At 49.1% G+C, this 15000-nt stretch overlaps 27 non-coding genes across 27 annotated transcripts; 18 read left to right on the top strand and 9 right to left on the bottom strand.

Annotated features, from left to right (window-relative positions):
- The first annotated feature begins 41 nt into the window (after positions 1-41).
- Positions 42-113, top strand: TRNAW-CCA (transfer RNA tryptophan (anticodon CCA)). The gene has a single exon. It is a non-coding gene; the product is annotated as a tRNA-Trp (tRNA).
- A 71-nt stretch (positions 114-184) lies between these two features.
- Positions 185-255, bottom strand: TRNAG-GCC (transfer RNA glycine (anticodon GCC)). The gene has a single exon. It is a non-coding gene; the product is annotated as a tRNA-Gly (tRNA).
- A 1161-nt stretch (positions 256-1416) lies between these two features.
- TRNAN-GUU (transfer RNA asparagine (anticodon GUU)) lies at positions 1417-1490 on the top strand. Its single transcript has one exon. It is a non-coding gene; the product is annotated as a tRNA-Asn (tRNA).
- Positions 1491-1726: 236 nt separating this feature from the next.
- On the top strand, positions 1727-1798 carry TRNAW-CCA (transfer RNA tryptophan (anticodon CCA)). Its single transcript has one exon. It is a non-coding gene; the product is annotated as a tRNA-Trp (tRNA).
- A 71-nt stretch (positions 1799-1869) lies between these two features.
- TRNAG-GCC (transfer RNA glycine (anticodon GCC)) lies at positions 1870-1940 on the bottom strand. Its single transcript has one exon. It is a non-coding gene; the product is annotated as a tRNA-Gly (tRNA).
- Positions 1941-3085: 1145 nt separating this feature from the next.
- On the top strand, positions 3086-3159 carry TRNAN-GUU (transfer RNA asparagine (anticodon GUU)). The gene has a single exon. It is a non-coding gene; the product is annotated as a tRNA-Asn (tRNA).
- Positions 3160-3386: 227 nt separating this feature from the next.
- TRNAW-CCA (transfer RNA tryptophan (anticodon CCA)) lies at positions 3387-3458 on the top strand. The gene has a single exon. It is a non-coding gene; the product is annotated as a tRNA-Trp (tRNA).
- A 71-nt stretch (positions 3459-3529) lies between these two features.
- TRNAG-GCC (transfer RNA glycine (anticodon GCC)) lies at positions 3530-3600 on the bottom strand. The gene has a single exon. It is a non-coding gene; the product is annotated as a tRNA-Gly (tRNA).
- A 1149-nt stretch (positions 3601-4749) lies between these two features.
- Positions 4750-4823, top strand: TRNAN-GUU (transfer RNA asparagine (anticodon GUU)). The gene has a single exon. It is a non-coding gene; the product is annotated as a tRNA-Asn (tRNA).
- Positions 4824-5059: 236 nt separating this feature from the next.
- Positions 5060-5131, top strand: TRNAW-CCA (transfer RNA tryptophan (anticodon CCA)). The gene has a single exon. It is a non-coding gene; the product is annotated as a tRNA-Trp (tRNA).
- Positions 5132-5202: 71 nt separating this feature from the next.
- TRNAG-GCC (transfer RNA glycine (anticodon GCC)) lies at positions 5203-5273 on the bottom strand. Its single transcript has one exon. It is a non-coding gene; the product is annotated as a tRNA-Gly (tRNA).
- A 1161-nt stretch (positions 5274-6434) lies between these two features.
- TRNAN-GUU (transfer RNA asparagine (anticodon GUU)) lies at positions 6435-6508 on the top strand. The gene has a single exon. It is a non-coding gene; the product is annotated as a tRNA-Asn (tRNA).
- A 236-nt stretch (positions 6509-6744) lies between these two features.
- On the top strand, positions 6745-6816 carry TRNAW-CCA (transfer RNA tryptophan (anticodon CCA)). The gene has a single exon. It is a non-coding gene; the product is annotated as a tRNA-Trp (tRNA).
- Positions 6817-6887: 71 nt separating this feature from the next.
- TRNAG-GCC (transfer RNA glycine (anticodon GCC)) lies at positions 6888-6958 on the bottom strand. The gene has a single exon. It is a non-coding gene; the product is annotated as a tRNA-Gly (tRNA).
- A 1161-nt stretch (positions 6959-8119) lies between these two features.
- Positions 8120-8193, top strand: TRNAN-GUU (transfer RNA asparagine (anticodon GUU)). Its single transcript has one exon. It is a non-coding gene; the product is annotated as a tRNA-Asn (tRNA).
- A 236-nt stretch (positions 8194-8429) lies between these two features.
- On the top strand, positions 8430-8501 carry TRNAW-CCA (transfer RNA tryptophan (anticodon CCA)). The gene has a single exon. It is a non-coding gene; the product is annotated as a tRNA-Trp (tRNA).
- A 71-nt stretch (positions 8502-8572) lies between these two features.
- TRNAG-GCC (transfer RNA glycine (anticodon GCC)) lies at positions 8573-8643 on the bottom strand. The gene has a single exon. It is a non-coding gene; the product is annotated as a tRNA-Gly (tRNA).
- A 1145-nt stretch (positions 8644-9788) lies between these two features.
- Positions 9789-9862, top strand: TRNAN-GUU (transfer RNA asparagine (anticodon GUU)). Its single transcript has one exon. It is a non-coding gene; the product is annotated as a tRNA-Asn (tRNA).
- A 228-nt stretch (positions 9863-10090) lies between these two features.
- Positions 10091-10162, top strand: TRNAW-CCA (transfer RNA tryptophan (anticodon CCA)). Its single transcript has one exon. It is a non-coding gene; the product is annotated as a tRNA-Trp (tRNA).
- Positions 10163-10233: 71 nt separating this feature from the next.
- On the bottom strand, positions 10234-10304 carry TRNAG-GCC (transfer RNA glycine (anticodon GCC)). Its single transcript has one exon. It is a non-coding gene; the product is annotated as a tRNA-Gly (tRNA).
- A 1161-nt stretch (positions 10305-11465) lies between these two features.
- Positions 11466-11539, top strand: TRNAN-GUU (transfer RNA asparagine (anticodon GUU)). The gene has a single exon. It is a non-coding gene; the product is annotated as a tRNA-Asn (tRNA).
- Positions 11540-11775: 236 nt separating this feature from the next.
- TRNAW-CCA (transfer RNA tryptophan (anticodon CCA)) lies at positions 11776-11847 on the top strand. Its single transcript has one exon. It is a non-coding gene; the product is annotated as a tRNA-Trp (tRNA).
- Positions 11848-11918: 71 nt separating this feature from the next.
- Positions 11919-11989, bottom strand: TRNAG-GCC (transfer RNA glycine (anticodon GCC)). Its single transcript has one exon. It is a non-coding gene; the product is annotated as a tRNA-Gly (tRNA).
- A 1161-nt stretch (positions 11990-13150) lies between these two features.
- Positions 13151-13224, top strand: TRNAN-GUU (transfer RNA asparagine (anticodon GUU)). Its single transcript has one exon. It is a non-coding gene; the product is annotated as a tRNA-Asn (tRNA).
- A 236-nt stretch (positions 13225-13460) lies between these two features.
- TRNAW-CCA (transfer RNA tryptophan (anticodon CCA)) lies at positions 13461-13532 on the top strand. The gene has a single exon. It is a non-coding gene; the product is annotated as a tRNA-Trp (tRNA).
- Positions 13533-13603: 71 nt separating this feature from the next.
- Positions 13604-13674, bottom strand: TRNAG-GCC (transfer RNA glycine (anticodon GCC)). The gene has a single exon. It is a non-coding gene; the product is annotated as a tRNA-Gly (tRNA).
- A 1161-nt stretch (positions 13675-14835) lies between these two features.
- Positions 14836-14909, top strand: TRNAN-GUU (transfer RNA asparagine (anticodon GUU)). The gene has a single exon. It is a non-coding gene; the product is annotated as a tRNA-Asn (tRNA).
- Positions 14910-15000: the final 91 nt, after the last annotated feature.

Genomic DNA, 15000 nt, shown 5'->3' with positions numbered 1-15000 from the left:
ACAGCATTTGTTCATCTGGCATCGAAGGCTGCAAGTGTAAGGACTTCGTGGCGCAACGGTAGCGCGTCTGACTCCAGATCAGAAGGTTGCGTGTTCAAATCACGTCGGGGTCACTGCTTACCATTTTATTCCCCACTGAGTTCATATATATCATTTCGAAAACAAAGTCAAAAGAAAGCAACCTTGCATTGGCCGGGAATCGAACCCGGGCCTCCCGCGTGGCAGGAGAGAATTCTACCACTGAACCACCAATGCTTCACATGGTGTGTTCACAGCAAGAGCTCTGTCCAAGACAGTGGTCAGGTTCACACACTTAAATTGTACACATATGAACAAAGTGTGCGCAGCAGACATGATAACGCCAACGTTTCACATGATGATGGCAAGAATCAGATGCAGGAGACTATAAGTAATAATGTCTTTGCATTTGCTGAGGTCACTGGCTTGGTACTAGAGTTGTGGTTATCAGGGCATGATGGCAGGCTGCTCCTGACAGAAGTGGCTCACAGAATGCACCCGCCAGATCACCAGCACTATTGTGTTTCAGATCATGTCACTGAACTCTCCTCCTGGAAAATCCTTCCCACTGGCTTTGCCAGATTCTGTGTCCTCCCCAAAATGCTGGGGTGAAACGGGCAGAGTTCTGCGCCCTGCGCCCCTTTACGCGTCCCTAACGCCATCCCAACGCGCCCTGGTCGGGCACAGCCCTGGTCGGGCTTAGATCACTGGAGCCTCTGGAAATCAAGAACTCCGGAAGCCTAGGGTCAGGCCTATTGCAGAGGCATCTTGTGCCTGGCCATTCCGGGATTGTTGTGTTTCAGGGCCTAGCCATCAATACTCCTGGGATTTCTTTCCATGAGAACCCTCATGTCCCTGTCCTCCCACAAGCCCGAGCTTTTATGTAAAATAAAGTGTGCTCTGTGGGCCTTCCCCTATGTGCTCTCTGCCTAATCTCTTTCTCCCAAGCTGAGCTCTGCAGGTAAATGTATCTATCTGACTGAGGGGCTAGGGAGGGCCTTTCCCAGCAGTCCTACAAGCCAAGAGTTCAGAGAAAGCACCTGCTCTGGGAAGGAGACTCTGCTCACAGAGAAGACAAGTCCAACATAACACAGTGAAGATGGGATGGGCAAGACACACGCCTCACGGGCTGGTAGCACGCAAACAGAGGAGCAGGGAGCTACGCTAAGCAGGCAAAGAGAAAAGTCATGTATGAGTCTCATGCACTGTGACCGGTAGTAATACTGGCTCTAACACCATTAGACAGTAGTCTACACATCATAAATTACAACAGTAACAAGACACTAAGCAAATGACAAATGCTGTATGGCATAAAGACGCCTTATATAATACAAGCTCCAGGCAGGCGCACACATGTCAAGACATATATTGAGTCTCAGGAAATGTATACAGTCAATAGTCTCTGTGGCACAATCGGTTAGCGCGTTCGGCTGTTAACCGAAAGGTTGGTGGTTCAAGCCCACCCAGGGACGTAGCCTTTTGTCTGCATGAAACACAGATACGTACCTTTGCTCTTTCCTGCGTGTGATCCTTTCCCTGAATAGTTCAATCCTCAGCGTTCTCACTGCACCTGCAGTCAATTTCAATAATTAGGATAGAAAACAAAAGGCCAAGCCCTGTAATACAACCGTAGGCATATAAGCAGAGGAAAATAAGTCAAAAGGCCCACAGCATTTGTTCATCTGGCATCGAAGGCTGCAAGTGTAAGGACCTCGTGGCGCAACGGTAGCGCGTCTGACTCCAGATCAGAAGGTTGCGTGTTCAAATCACGTCGGGGTCACTGCTTACCATTTTATTCCCCACTGAGTTCATATATATCATTTCGAAAACAAAGTCAAAAGAAAGCAACCTTGCATTGGCCGGGAATCGAACCCGGGCCTCCCGCGTGGCAGGCGAGAATTCTACCACTGAACCACCAATGCTTCACATGGTGTGTTCACAGCAAGAGCTCTGTCCAAGACAGTGGTCAGGTTCACACACTTAAATTGTACACATATGAACAAAGTGTGCGCAGCAGACATGATAACGCCAACGTTTCACATGATGATGGCAAGAATCAGATGCAGGAGACTATAAGTAATAATGTCTTTGCATTTGCTGAGGTCACTGGCTTGGTACTAGAGTTGTGGTTATCAGGGCATGATGGCAGGCTGCTCCTGACAGAAGTGGCTCACAGAATGCACCCGCCAGATCACCAGCACTATTGTGTTTCAGATCATGTCACTGAACTCTCCTCCTGGAAAATCCTTCCCACTGGCTTTGCCAGATTCTGTGTCCTCCCCAAAATGCTGGGGTGAAACGGGCAGAGTTCTGCGCCCTGCGCCCCTTTACGCGTCCCTAATGCCATCCCAACACGCCCTGGTCGGGCTTAGATCACTGGAGCCTCTGGAGATCAAGAACTCCGGAAGCCTAGGGTCAGGCCTATTGCAGAGGCATCTTGTGCCTGGCCATTCCGGGATTGTTGTGTTTCAGGGCCTAGCCATCAATACTCCTGGGATTTCTTTCCAGGAGAACCCTCATGCCCCTGTCCTCCCACAAGCCCGAGCTTTTATGTAAAATAAAGTGTGCTCTGTGGGCCTTCCCCTATGTGCTCTCTGCCTAATCTCTTTCTCCCAAGCTGAGCTCTGCAGGTAAATGTATCTATCTTACTGAGGGGCTAGGGAGGGCCTTTCCCAGCAGTCTTACAAGCCAAGAGTTCAGAGAAAGCACCTGCTCTGGGAAGGAGACTCTGCTCACAGAGAAGACAAGTCCAACATAACACAGTGAAGATGGGATGGGCAAGACACACGCCTCACGGGCTGGTAGCACGCAAACAGAGGAGCAGGGAGCTACGCTAAGCAGGCAAAGAGAAAAGTCATGTATGAGTCTCATGCACTGTGACCGGTAGTAATACTGGCTCTAACACCATTAGACAGTAGTCTACACATCATAAATTACAACAGTAACAAGACACTAAGCAAATGACAAATGCTGTATGGCATAATGACGCCTTATATAATACAAGCTCCAAGCAGGCGCACACATGTCAATACATATATTGAGTCTCAGGAAATGTATACAGTCAATAGTCTCTGTGGCGCAATCGGTTAGCGCGTTCGGCTGTTAACCGAAAGGTTGGTGGTTCAAGCCCACCCAGGGACGTTGCCTTTTGTCTGCATGAAACACAGATTTGCTCTTTCCTGCGTGCGATCCTTTCCCTGAATAGTTCAATCCTCAGCTTCTCACTGCACCTGCAGTCAATTTCAATAATTAGGATAGAAAACAAAAGGCCAAGCCCTGTAATACAACCGTAGGCATATAAGCAGAGGAAAATAAGTCAAAAGGCCCACAGCATTTGTTCATCTGGCATCGAAGGCTGCAAGTGTAAGGACCTCGTGGCGCAACGGTAGCGCGTCTGACTCCAGATCAGAAGGTTGCGTGTTCAAATCACGTCGGGGTCACTGCTTACCATTTTATTCCCCACTGAGTTCATATATATCATTTCGAAAACAAAGTCAAAAGAAAGCAACCTTGCATTGGCCGGGAATCGAACCCGGGCCTCCCGCGTGGCAGGCGAGAATTCTACCACTGAACCACCAATGCTTCACATGGTGTGTTCATAGGCAGAGCTCTGTCCAAGACAGTGGTCAGGTTCACACACTTAAATTGTACACAAATGAACAAAGTGTGCGCAGCAGACATGATAACGCCAACGTTTCACATGATGATGGCAAGAATCAGATGCAGGAGACTATAAGTAATAATGTCTTTGCATTTGCTGAGGTCACTGGCTTGGTACTAGAGTTGTGGTTATCAGGGCATGATGGCAGGCTGCTCCTGACAGAAGTGGCTCACAGAATGCACCCGCCAGATCACCAGCACTATTGTGTTTCAGATCATGTCACTGAACTCTCCTCCTGGAAAATCCTTCCCACTGGCTTTGCCAGATTCTGTGTCCTCCCCAAAATGCTGGGGTGAAACGGGCAGAGTTCTGCGCCCTGCGCCCCTAACGCGCTCCCAACGCGCCCTGGTCGGGCACAGCCCTGGTCGGGCTTAGATCACTGGAGCCTCTGGAAATCAAGAACTCCGGAAGCCTAGGGTCAGGCCTATTGCAGAGGCATCTTGTGCCTGGCCATTCCGGGATTGTTGTGTTTCAGGGCCTAGCCATCAATACTCCTGGGATTTCTTTCCATGAGAACCCTCATGTCCCTGTCCTCCCACAAGCCCGAGCTTTTATGTAAAATAAAGTGTGCTCTGTGGGCCTTCCCCTATGTGCTCTCTGCCTAATCTCTTTCTCCCAAGCTGAGCTCTGCAGGTAAATGTATCTATCTGACTGAGGGGCTAGGGAGGGCCTTTCCCAGCAGTCTTACAAGCCAAGAGTTCAGAGAAAGCACCTGCTCTGGGAAGGAGACTCTGCTCACAGAGAAGACAAGTCCAACATAACACAGTGAAGATGGGATGGGCAAGACACACGCCTCACGGGCTGGTAGCACGCAAACAGAGGAGCAGGGAGCTACGCTAAGCAGGCAAAGAGAAAAGTCATGTATGAGTCTCATGCACTGTGACCGGTAGTAATACTGGCTCTAACACCATTAGACAGTAGTCTACACATCATAAATTACAACAGTAACAAGACACTAAGCAAATGACAAATGCTGTATGGCATAAAGACGCCTTATATAATACAAGCTCCAGGCAGGCGCACACATGTCAAGACATATATTGAGTCTCAGGAAATGTATACAGTCAATAGTCTCTGTGGCGCAATCGGTTAGCGCGTTCGGCTGTTAACCGAAAGGTTGGTGGTTCAAGCCCACCCAGGGACGTAGCCTTTTGTCTGCATGAAACACAGATACGTACCTTTGCTCTTTCCTGCGTGCGATCCTTTCCCTGAATAGTTCAATCCTCAGCGTTCTCACTGCACCTGCAGTCAATTTCAATAATTAGGATAGAAAACAAAAGGCCAAGCCCTGTAATACAACCGTAGGCATATAAGCAGAGGAAAATAAGTCAAAAGGCCCACAGCATTTGTTCATCTGGCATCAAAGGCTGCAAGTGTAAGGACCTCGTGGCGCAACAGTAGCGCGTCTGACTCCAGATCAGAAGGTTGCGTGTTCAAATCACGTCGGGGTCACTGCTTACCATTTTATTCCCCACTGAGTTCATATATATCATTTCGAAAACAAAGTCAAAAGAAAGCAACCTTGCATTGGCCGGGAATCGAACCCAGGCCTCCCGCGTGGCAGGCGAGAATTCTACCACTGAACCACCAATGCTTCACATGGTGTGTTCACAGCAAGAGCTCTGTCCAAGACAGTGGTCAGGTTCACACACTTAAATTGTACACATATGAACAAAGTGTGCGCAGCAGACATGATAACGCCAACGTTTCACATGATGATGGCAAGAATCAGATGCAGGAGACTATAAGTAATAATGTCTTTGCATTTGCTGAGGTCACTGGCTTGGTACTAGAGTTGTGGTTATCAGGGCATGATGGCAGGCTGCTCCTGACAGAAGTGGCTCACAGAATGCACCCGCCAGATCACCAGCACTATTGTGTTTCAGATCATGTCACTGAACTCTCCTCCTGGAAAATCCTTCCCACTGGCTTTGCCAGATTCTGTGTCCTCCCCAAAATGCTGGGGTGAAACGGGCAGAGTTCTGCGCCCTGCGCCCCTTTACGCGTCCCTAACGCCATCCCAACGCGCCCTGGTCGGGCACAGCCCTGGTCGGGCTTAGATCACTGGAGCCTCTGGAGATCAAGAACTCCGGAAGCCTAGGGTCAGGCCTATTGCAGAGGCATCTTGTGCCTGGCCATTCCGGGATTGTTGTGTTTCAGGGCCTAGCCATCAATACTCCTGGGATTTCTTTCCATGAGAACCCTCATGTCCCTGTCCTCCCACAAGCCCGAGCTTTTATGTAAAATAAAGTGTGCTCTGTGGGCCTTCCCCTATGTGCTCTCTGCCTAATCTCTTTCTCCCAAGCTGAGCTCTGCAGGTAAATGTATCTATCTGACTGAGGGGCTAGGGAGGGCCTTTCCCAGCAGTCTTACAAGCCAAGAGTTCAGAGAAAGCACCTGCTCTGGGAAGGAGACTCTGCTCACAGAGAAGACAAGTCCAACATAACACAGTGAAGATGGGATGGGCAAGACACACGCCTCACGGGCTGGTAGCACGCAAACAGAGGAGCAGGGAGCTACGCTAAGCAGGCAAAGAGAAAAGTCATGTATGAGTCTCATGCACTGTGACCGGTAGTAATACTGGCTCTAACACCATTAGACAGTAGTCTACACATCATAAATTACAACAGTAACAAGACACTAAGCAAATGACAAATGCTGTATGGCATAAAGACGCCTTATATAATACAAGCTCCAGGCAGGCGCACACATGTCAAGACATATATTGAGTCTCAGGAAATGTATACAGTCAATAGTCTCTGTGGCGCAATCGGTTAGCGCGTTCGGCTGTTAACCGAAAGGTTGGTGGTTCAAGCCCACCCAAGGACGTAGCCTTTTGTCTGCATGAAACACAGATACGTACCTTTGCTCTTTCCTGCATGCGATCCTTTCCCTGAATAGTTCAATCCTCAGCGTTCTCACTGCACCTGCAGTCAATTTCAATAATTAGGATAGAAAACAAAAGGCCAAGCCCTGTAATACAACCGTAGGCATATAAGCAGAGGAAAATAAGTCAAAAGGCCCACAGCATTTGTTCATCTGGCATCGAAGGCTGCAAGTGTAAGGACCTCGTGGCGCAACGGGAGCGCGTCTGACTCCAGATCAGAAGCTTGCGTGTTCAAATCACGTCGGGGTCACTGCTTACCATTTTATTCCCCACTGAGTTCATATATATCATTTCGAAAACAAAGTCAAAAGAAAGCAACCTTTCATTGGCCGGGAATCGAACCCGGGCCTCCCGCGTGGCAGGCGAGAATTCTACCACTGAACCACCAATGCTTCACATGGTGTGTTCACAGCAAGAGCTCTGTCCAAGACAGTGGTCAGGTTCACACACTTAAATTGTACACATATGAACAAAGTGTGCGCAGCAGACATGATAACGCCAACGTTTCACATGATGATGGCAAGAATCAGATGCAGGAGACTATAAGTAATAATGTCTTTGCATTTGCTGAGGTCACTGGCTTGGTACTAGAGTTGTGGTTATCAGGGCATGATGGCAGGCTGCTCCTGACAGAAGTGGCTCACAGAATGCACCCGCCAGATCACCAGAACTATTGTGTTTCAGATCATGTCACTGAACTCTCCTCCTGGAAAATCCTTCCCACTGGCTTTGCCAGATTCTGTGTCCTCCCCAAAATGCTGGGGTGAAACGGGCAGAGTTCTGCGCCCTGCGCCCCTTTACACGTCCCTAACGCCATCCCAACGCGCCCTGGTCGGGCACAGCCCTGGTCGGGCTTAGATCACTGGAGCCTCTGGAGATCAAGAACTCCGGAAGCCTAGGGTCAGGCCTATTGCAGAGGCATCTTGTGCCTGGCCATTCCGGGATTGTTGTGTTTCAGGGCCTAGCCATCAATACTCCTGGGATTTCTTTCCATGAGAACCCTCATGTCCCTGTCCTCCCACAAGCCCGAGCTTTTATGTAAAATAAAGTGTGCTCTGTGGGCCTTCCCCTATGTGCTCTCTGCCTAATCTCTTTCTCCCAAGCTGAGCTCTGCAGGTAAATGTATCTATCTGACTGAGGGGCTAGGGAGGGCCTTTCCCAGCAGTCTTACAAGCCAAGAGTTCAGAGAAAGCACCTGCTCTGGGAAGGAGACTCTGCTCACAGAGAAGACAAGTCCAACATAACACAGTGAAGATGGGATGGGCAAGACACACGCCTCACGGGCTGGTAGCACGCAAACAGAGGAGCAGGGAGCTACGCTAAGCAGGCAAAGAGAAAAGTCATGTATGAGTCTCATGCACTGTGACCGGTAGTAATACTGGCTCTAACACCATTAGACAGTAGTCTACACATCATAAATTACAACAGTAACAAGACACTAAGCAAATGACAAATGCTGTATGGCATAAAGACGCCTTATATAATACAAGCTCCAGGCAGGCGCACACATGTCAAGACATATATTGAGTCTCAGGAAATGTATACAGTCAATAGTCTCTGTGGCGCAATCGGTTAGCGCGTTCGGCTGTTAACCGAAAGGTTGGTGGTTCAAGCCCACCCAGGGACGTAGCCTTTTGTCTGCATGAAACACAGATACGTACCTTTGCTCTTTCCTGCGTGCGATCCTTTCCCTGAATAGTTCAATCCTCAGCGTTCTCACTGCACCTGCAGTCAATTTCAATAATTAGGATAGAAAACAAAAGGCCAAGCCCTGTAATACAACCGTAGGCATATAAGCAGAGGAAAATAAGTCAAAAGGCCCACAGCATTTGTTCATCTGGCATCGAAGGCTGCAAGTGTAAGGACCTCGTGGCGCAACGGTAGCGCGTCTGACTCCAGATCAGAAGGTTGCGTGTTCAAATCACGTCGGGGTCACTGCTTACCATTTTATTCCCCACTGAGTTCATATATATCATTTCGAAAACAAAGTCAAAAGAAAGCAACCTTGCATTGGCCGGGAATCGAACCCGGGCCTCCCGCGTGGCAGGCGAGAATTCTACCACTGAACCACCAATGCTTCACATGGTGTGTTCACAGCAAGAGCTCTGTCCAAGACAGTGGTCAGGTTCACACACTTAAATTGTACACATATGAACAAAGTGTGCGCAGCAGACATGATAACGCCAACGTTTCACATGATGATGGCAAGAATCAGATGCAGGAGACTATAAGTAATAATGTCTTTGCATTTGCTGAGGTCACTGGCTTGGTACTAGAGTTGTGGTTATCAGGGCATGATGGCAGGCTGCTCCTGACAGAAGTGGCTCACAGAATGCACCTGCCAGATCACCAGCACTATTGTGTTTCAGATCATGTCACTGAACTCTCCTCCTGGAAAATCCTTCCCACTGGCTTTGCCAGATTCTGTGTCCTCCCCAAAATGCTGGGGTGAAACGGGCAGAGTTCTGCGCCCTGCGCCCCTTTACGCGTCCCTAATGCCATCCCAACGCGCCCTGGTCGGGCTTAGATCACTGGAGCCTCTGGAGATAAAGAACTCCGGAAGCCTAGGGTCAGGCCTATTGCAGAGGCATCTTGTGCCTGGCCATTCCGGGATTGTTGTGTTTCAGGGCCTAGCCATCAATACTCCTGGGATTTCTTTCCAGGAGAACCCTCATGTCCCTGTCCTCCCACAAGCCCGAGCTTTTATGTAAAATAAAGTGTGCTCTGTGGGCCTTCCCCTATGTGCTCTCTGCCTAATCTCTTTCTCCCAAGCTGAGCTCTGCAGGTAAATGTATCTATCTGACTGAGGGGCTAGGGAGGGCCTTTCCCAGCAGTCTTACAAGCCAAGAGTTCAGAGAAAGCACCTGCTCTGGGAAGGAGACTCTGCTCACAGAGAAGACAAGTCCAACATAACACAGTGAAGATGGGATGGGCAAGACACACGCCTCACGGGCTGGTAGCACGCAAACAGAGGAGCAGGGAGCTACGCTAAGCAGGCAAAGAGAAAAGTCATGTATGAGTCTCATGCACTGTGACCGGTAGTAATACTGGCTCTAACACCATTAGACAGTAGTCTACACATCATAAATTACAACAGTAACAAGACACTAAGCAAATGACAAATGCTGTATGGCATAAAGACGCCTTATATAATACAAGCTCCAAGCAGGCGCACACATGTCAAGACATATATTGAGTCTCAGGAAATGTATACAGTCAATAGTCTCTGTGGCGCAATCGGTTAGCGCGTTCGGCTGTTAACCGAAAGGTTAGTGGTTCAAGCCCACCCAGGGACGTTGCCTTTTGTCTGCATGAAACACAGATTTGCTCTTTCCTGCGTGCGATCCTTTCCCTGAATAGTTCAATCCTCAGCGTTCTCACTGCACCTGCAGTCAATTTCAATAATTAGGATAGAAAACAAAAGGCCAAGCCCTGTAATACAACCGTAGGCATATAAGCAGAGGAAAATAAGTCAAAAGGCCCACAGCATTTGTTCATCTGGCATCGAAGGCTGCAAGTGTAAGGACCTCGTGGCGCAACGGTAGCGCGTCTGACTCCAGATCAGAAGGTTGCGTGTTCAAATCACGTCGGGGTCACTGCTTACCATTTTATTCCCCACTGAGTTCATATATATCATTTCGAAAACAAAGTCAAAAGAAAGCAACCTTGCATTGGCCGGGAATCGAACCCGGGCCTCCCGCGTGGCAGGCGAGAATTCTACCACTGAACCACCAATGCTTCACATGGTGTGTTCACAGCAAGAGCTCTGTCCAAGACAGTGGTCAGGTTCACACACTTAAATTGTACACATATGAACAAAGTGTGCGCAGCAGACATGATAACGCCAACGTTTCACATGATGATGGCAAGAATCAGATGCAGGAGACTATAAGTAATAATGTCTTTGCATTTGCTGAGGTCACTGGCTTGGTACTAGAGTTGTGGTTATCAGGGCATGATGGCAGGCTGCTCCTGACAGAAGTGGCTCACAGAATGCACCCGCCAGATCACCAGCACTATTGTGTTTCAGATCATGTCACTGAACTCTCCTCCTGGAAAATCCTTCCCACTGGCTTTGCCAGATTCTGTGTCCTCCCCAAAATGCTGGGGTGAAACGGGCAGAGTTCTGCGCCCTGCGCCCCTTTACGCGTCCCTAAGGCCATCCCAACGCGCCCTGGTCGGGCACAGCCCTGGTCGGGCTTAGATCACTGGAGCCTCTGGAGATCAAGAACTCCGGAAGCCTAGGGTCAGGCCTATTGCAGAGGCATCTTGTGCCTGGCCATTCCGGGATTGTTGTGTTTCAGGGCCTAGCCATCAATACTCCTGGGATTTCTTTCCATGAGAACCCTCATGTCCCTGTCCTCCCACAAGCCCGAGCTTTTATGTAAAATAAAGTGTGCTCTGTGGGCCTTCCCCTATGTGCTCTCTGCCTAATCTCTTTCTCCCAAGCTGAGCTCTGCAGGTAAATGTATCTATCTGACTGAGGGGCTAGGGAGGGCCTTTCCCAGCAGTCTTACAAGCCAAGAGTTCAGAGAAAGCACCTGCTCTGGGAAGGAGACTCTGCTCACAGAGAAGACAAGTCCAATATAACACAGTGAAGATGGGATGGGCAAGACACACGCCTCACGGGCTGGTAGCACGCAAACAGAGGAGCAGGGAGCTACGCTAAGCAGGCAAAGAGAAAAGTCATGTATGAGTCTCATGCACTGTGACCGGTAGTAATACTGGCTCTAACACCATTAGACAGTAGTCTACACATCATAAATTACAACAGTAACAAGACACTAAGCAAATGACAAATGCTGTATGGCATAAAGACGCCTTATATAATACAAGCTCCAGGCAGGCGCACACATGTCAAGACATATATTGAGTCTCAGGAAATGAATACAGTCAATAGTCTCTGTGGCGCAATCGGTTAGCGCGTTCGGCTGTTAACCGAAAGGTTGGTGGTTCAAGCCCACCCAGGGACGTAGCCTTTTGTCTGCATGAAACACAGATACGTACCTTTGCTCTTTCCTGCGTGCGATCCTTTCCCTGAATAGTTCAATCCTCAGCGTTCTCACTGCACCTGCAGTCAATTTCAATAATTAGGATAGAAAACAAAAGGCCAAGCCCTGTAATACAACCGTAGGCATATAAGCAGAGGAAAATAAGTCAAAAGGCCCACAGCATTTGTTCATCTGGCATCAAAGGCTGCAAGTGTAAGGACCTCGTGGCGCAACGGTAGCGCGTCTGACTCCAGATCAGAAGGTTGCGTGTTCAAATCACGTCGGGGTCACTGCTTACCATTTTATTCCCCACTGAGTTCATATATATCATTTCGAAAACAAAGTCAAAAGAAAGCAACCTTGCATTGGCCGGGAATCGAACCCAGGCCTCCCACGTGGCAGGCGAGAATTCTACCACTGAACCACCAATGCTTCACATGGTGTGTTCACAGCAAGAGCTCTGTCCAAGACAGTGGTCAGGTTCACACACTTAAATTGTACACATATGAACAAAGTGTGCGCAGCAGACATGATAACGCCAACGTTTCACATGATGATGGCAAGAATCAGATGCAGGAGACTATAAGTAATAATGTCTTTGCATTTGCTGAGGTCACTGGCTTGGTACTAGAGTTGTGGTTATCAGGGCATGATGGCAGGCTGCTCCTGACAGAAGTGGCTCACAGAATGCACCCGCCAGATCACCAGCACTATTGTGTTTCAGATCATGTCACTGAACTCTCCTCCTGGAAAATCCTTCCCACTGGCTTTGCCAGATTCTGTGTCCTCCCCAAAATGCTGGGGTGAAACGGGCAGAGTTCTGCGCCCTGCGCCCCTTTACGCGTCCCTAACGCCATCCCAACGCGCCCTGGTCGGGCACAGCCCTGGTCGGGCTTAGATCACTGGAGCCTCTGGAGATCAAGAACTCCGGAAGCCTAGGGTCAGGCCTATTGCAGAGGCATCTTGTGCCTGGCCATTCCGGGATTGTTGTGTTTCAGGGCCTAGCCATCAATACTCCTGGGATTTCTTTCCATGAGAACCCTCATGTCCCTGTCCTCCCACAAGCCCGAGCTTTTATGTAAAATAAAGTGTGCTCTGTGGGCCTTCCCCTATGTGCTCTCTGCCTAATCTCTTTCTCCCAAGCTGAGCTCTGCAGGTAAATGTATCTATCTGACTGAGGGGCTAGGGAGGGCCTTTCCCAGCAGTCTTACAAGCCAAGAGTTCAGAGAAAGCACCTGCTCTGGGAAGGAGACTCTGCTCACAGAGAAGACTAGTCCAACATAACACAGTGAAGATGGGATGGGCAAGACACACGCCTCACGGGCTGGTAGCACGCAAACAGAGGAGCAGGGAGCTACGCTAAGCAGGCAAAGAGAAAAGTCATGTATGAGTCTCATGCACTGTGACCGGTAGTAATACTGGCTCTAACACCATTAGACAGTAGTCTACACATCATAAATTACAACAGTAACAAGACACTAAGCAAATGACAAATGCTGTATGGCATAAAGACGCCTTATATAATACAAGCTCCAGGCAGGCGCACACATGTCAAGACATATATTGAGTCTCAGGAAATGTATACAGTCAATAGTCTCTGTGGCGCAATCGGTTAGCGCGTTCGGCTGTTAACCGAAAGGTTGGTGGTTCAAGCCCACCCAGGGACGTAGCCTTTTGTCTGCATGAAACACAGATACGTACCTTTGCTCTTTCCTGCGTGCGATCCTTTCCATGAATAGTTCAATCCTCAGCGTTCTCACTGCACCTGCAGTCAATTTCAATAATTAGGATAGAAAACAAAAGGCCAAGCCCTGTAATACAACCGTAGGCATATAAGCAGAGGAAAATAAGTCAAAAGGCCCACAGCATTTGTTCATCTGGCATCGAAGGCTGCAAGTGTAAGGACCTCGTGGCGCAACGGTAGCGCGTCTGACTCCAGATCAGAAGGTTGCGTGTTCAAATCACGTCGGGGTCACTGCTTACCATTTTATTCCCCACTGAGTTCATATATATCATTTTGAAAACAAAGTCAAAAGAAAGCAACCTTGCATTGGCCAGGAATCGAACCCAGGCCTCCCGCGTGGCAGGCGAGAATTCTACCACTGAACCACCAATGCTTCACATGGTGTGTTCACAGCAAGAGCTCTGTCCAAGACAGTGGTCAGGTTCACACACTTAAATTGTACACATATGAACAAAGTGTGCGCAGCAGACATGATAACGCCAACGTTTCACATGATGATGGCAAGAATCAGATGCAGGAGACTATAAGTAATAATGTCTTTGCATTTTCTGAGGTCACTGGCTTGGTACTAGAGTTGTGGTTATCAGGGCATGATGGCAGGCTGCTCCTGACAGAAGTGGCTCACAGAATGCACCCGCCAGATCACCAGAACTATTGTGTTTCAGATCATGTCACTGAACTCTCCTCCTGGAAAATCCTTCCCACTGGCTTTGCCAGATTCTGTGTCCTCCCCAAAATGCTGGGGTGAAACGGGCAGAGTTCTGCGCCCTGCGCCCCTTTACACGTCCCTAACGCCATCCCAACGCGCCCTGGTCGGGCACAGCCCTGGTCGGGCTTAGATCACTGGAGCCTCTGGAGATCAAGAACTCCGGAAGCCTAGGGTCAGGCCTATTGCAGAGGCATCTTGTGCCTGGCCATTCCGGGATTGTTGTGTTTCAGGGCCTAGCCATCAATACTCCTGGGATTTCTTTCCATGAGAACCCTCATGTCCCTGTCCTCCCACAAGCCCGAGCTTTTATGTAAAATAAAGTGTGCTCTGTGGGCCTTCCCTTATGTGCTCTCTGCCTAATCTCTTTCTCCCAAGCTGAGCTCTGCAGGTAAATGTATCTATCTGACTGAGGGGCTAGGGAGGGCCTTTCCCAGCAGTCTTACAAGCCAAGAGTTCAGAGAAAGCACCTGCTCTGGGAAGGAGACTCTGCTCACAGAGAAGACAAGTCCAACATAACACAGTGAAGATGGGATGGGCAAGACACACGCCTCACGGGCTGGTAGCACGCAAACAGAGGAGCAGGGAGCTACGCTAAGCAGGCAAAGAGAAAAGTCATGTATGAGTCTCATGCACTGTGACCGGTAGTAATACTGGCTCTAACACCATTAGACAGTAGTCTACACATCATAAATTACAACAGTAACAAGACACTAAGCAAATGACAAATGCTGTATGGCATAAAGACGCCTTATATAATACAAGCTCCAGGCAGGCGCACACATGTCAAGACATATATTGAGTCTCAGGAAATGTATACAGTCAACAGTCTCTGTGGCGCAATCGGTTAGCGCGTTCGGCTGTTAACCGAAAGGTTGGTGGTTCAAGCCCACCCAGGGACGTAGCCTTTTGTCTGCATGAAACACAGATACGTACCTTTGCTCTTTCCTGCGTGCGATCCTTTCCCTGAATAGTTCAATCCTCAGCGTTCTC

Source organism: Lissotriton vulgaris, chromosome 1_1, assembly GCF_964263255.1.
Source record: "Lissotriton vulgaris chromosome 1_1, aLisVul1.2, whole genome shotgun sequence".
NCBI lineage: Eukaryota > Metazoa > Chordata > Amphibia > Caudata > Salamandridae > Lissotriton > Lissotriton vulgaris.
This window is presented reverse-complemented; position numbering and strand designations above follow the sequence as displayed.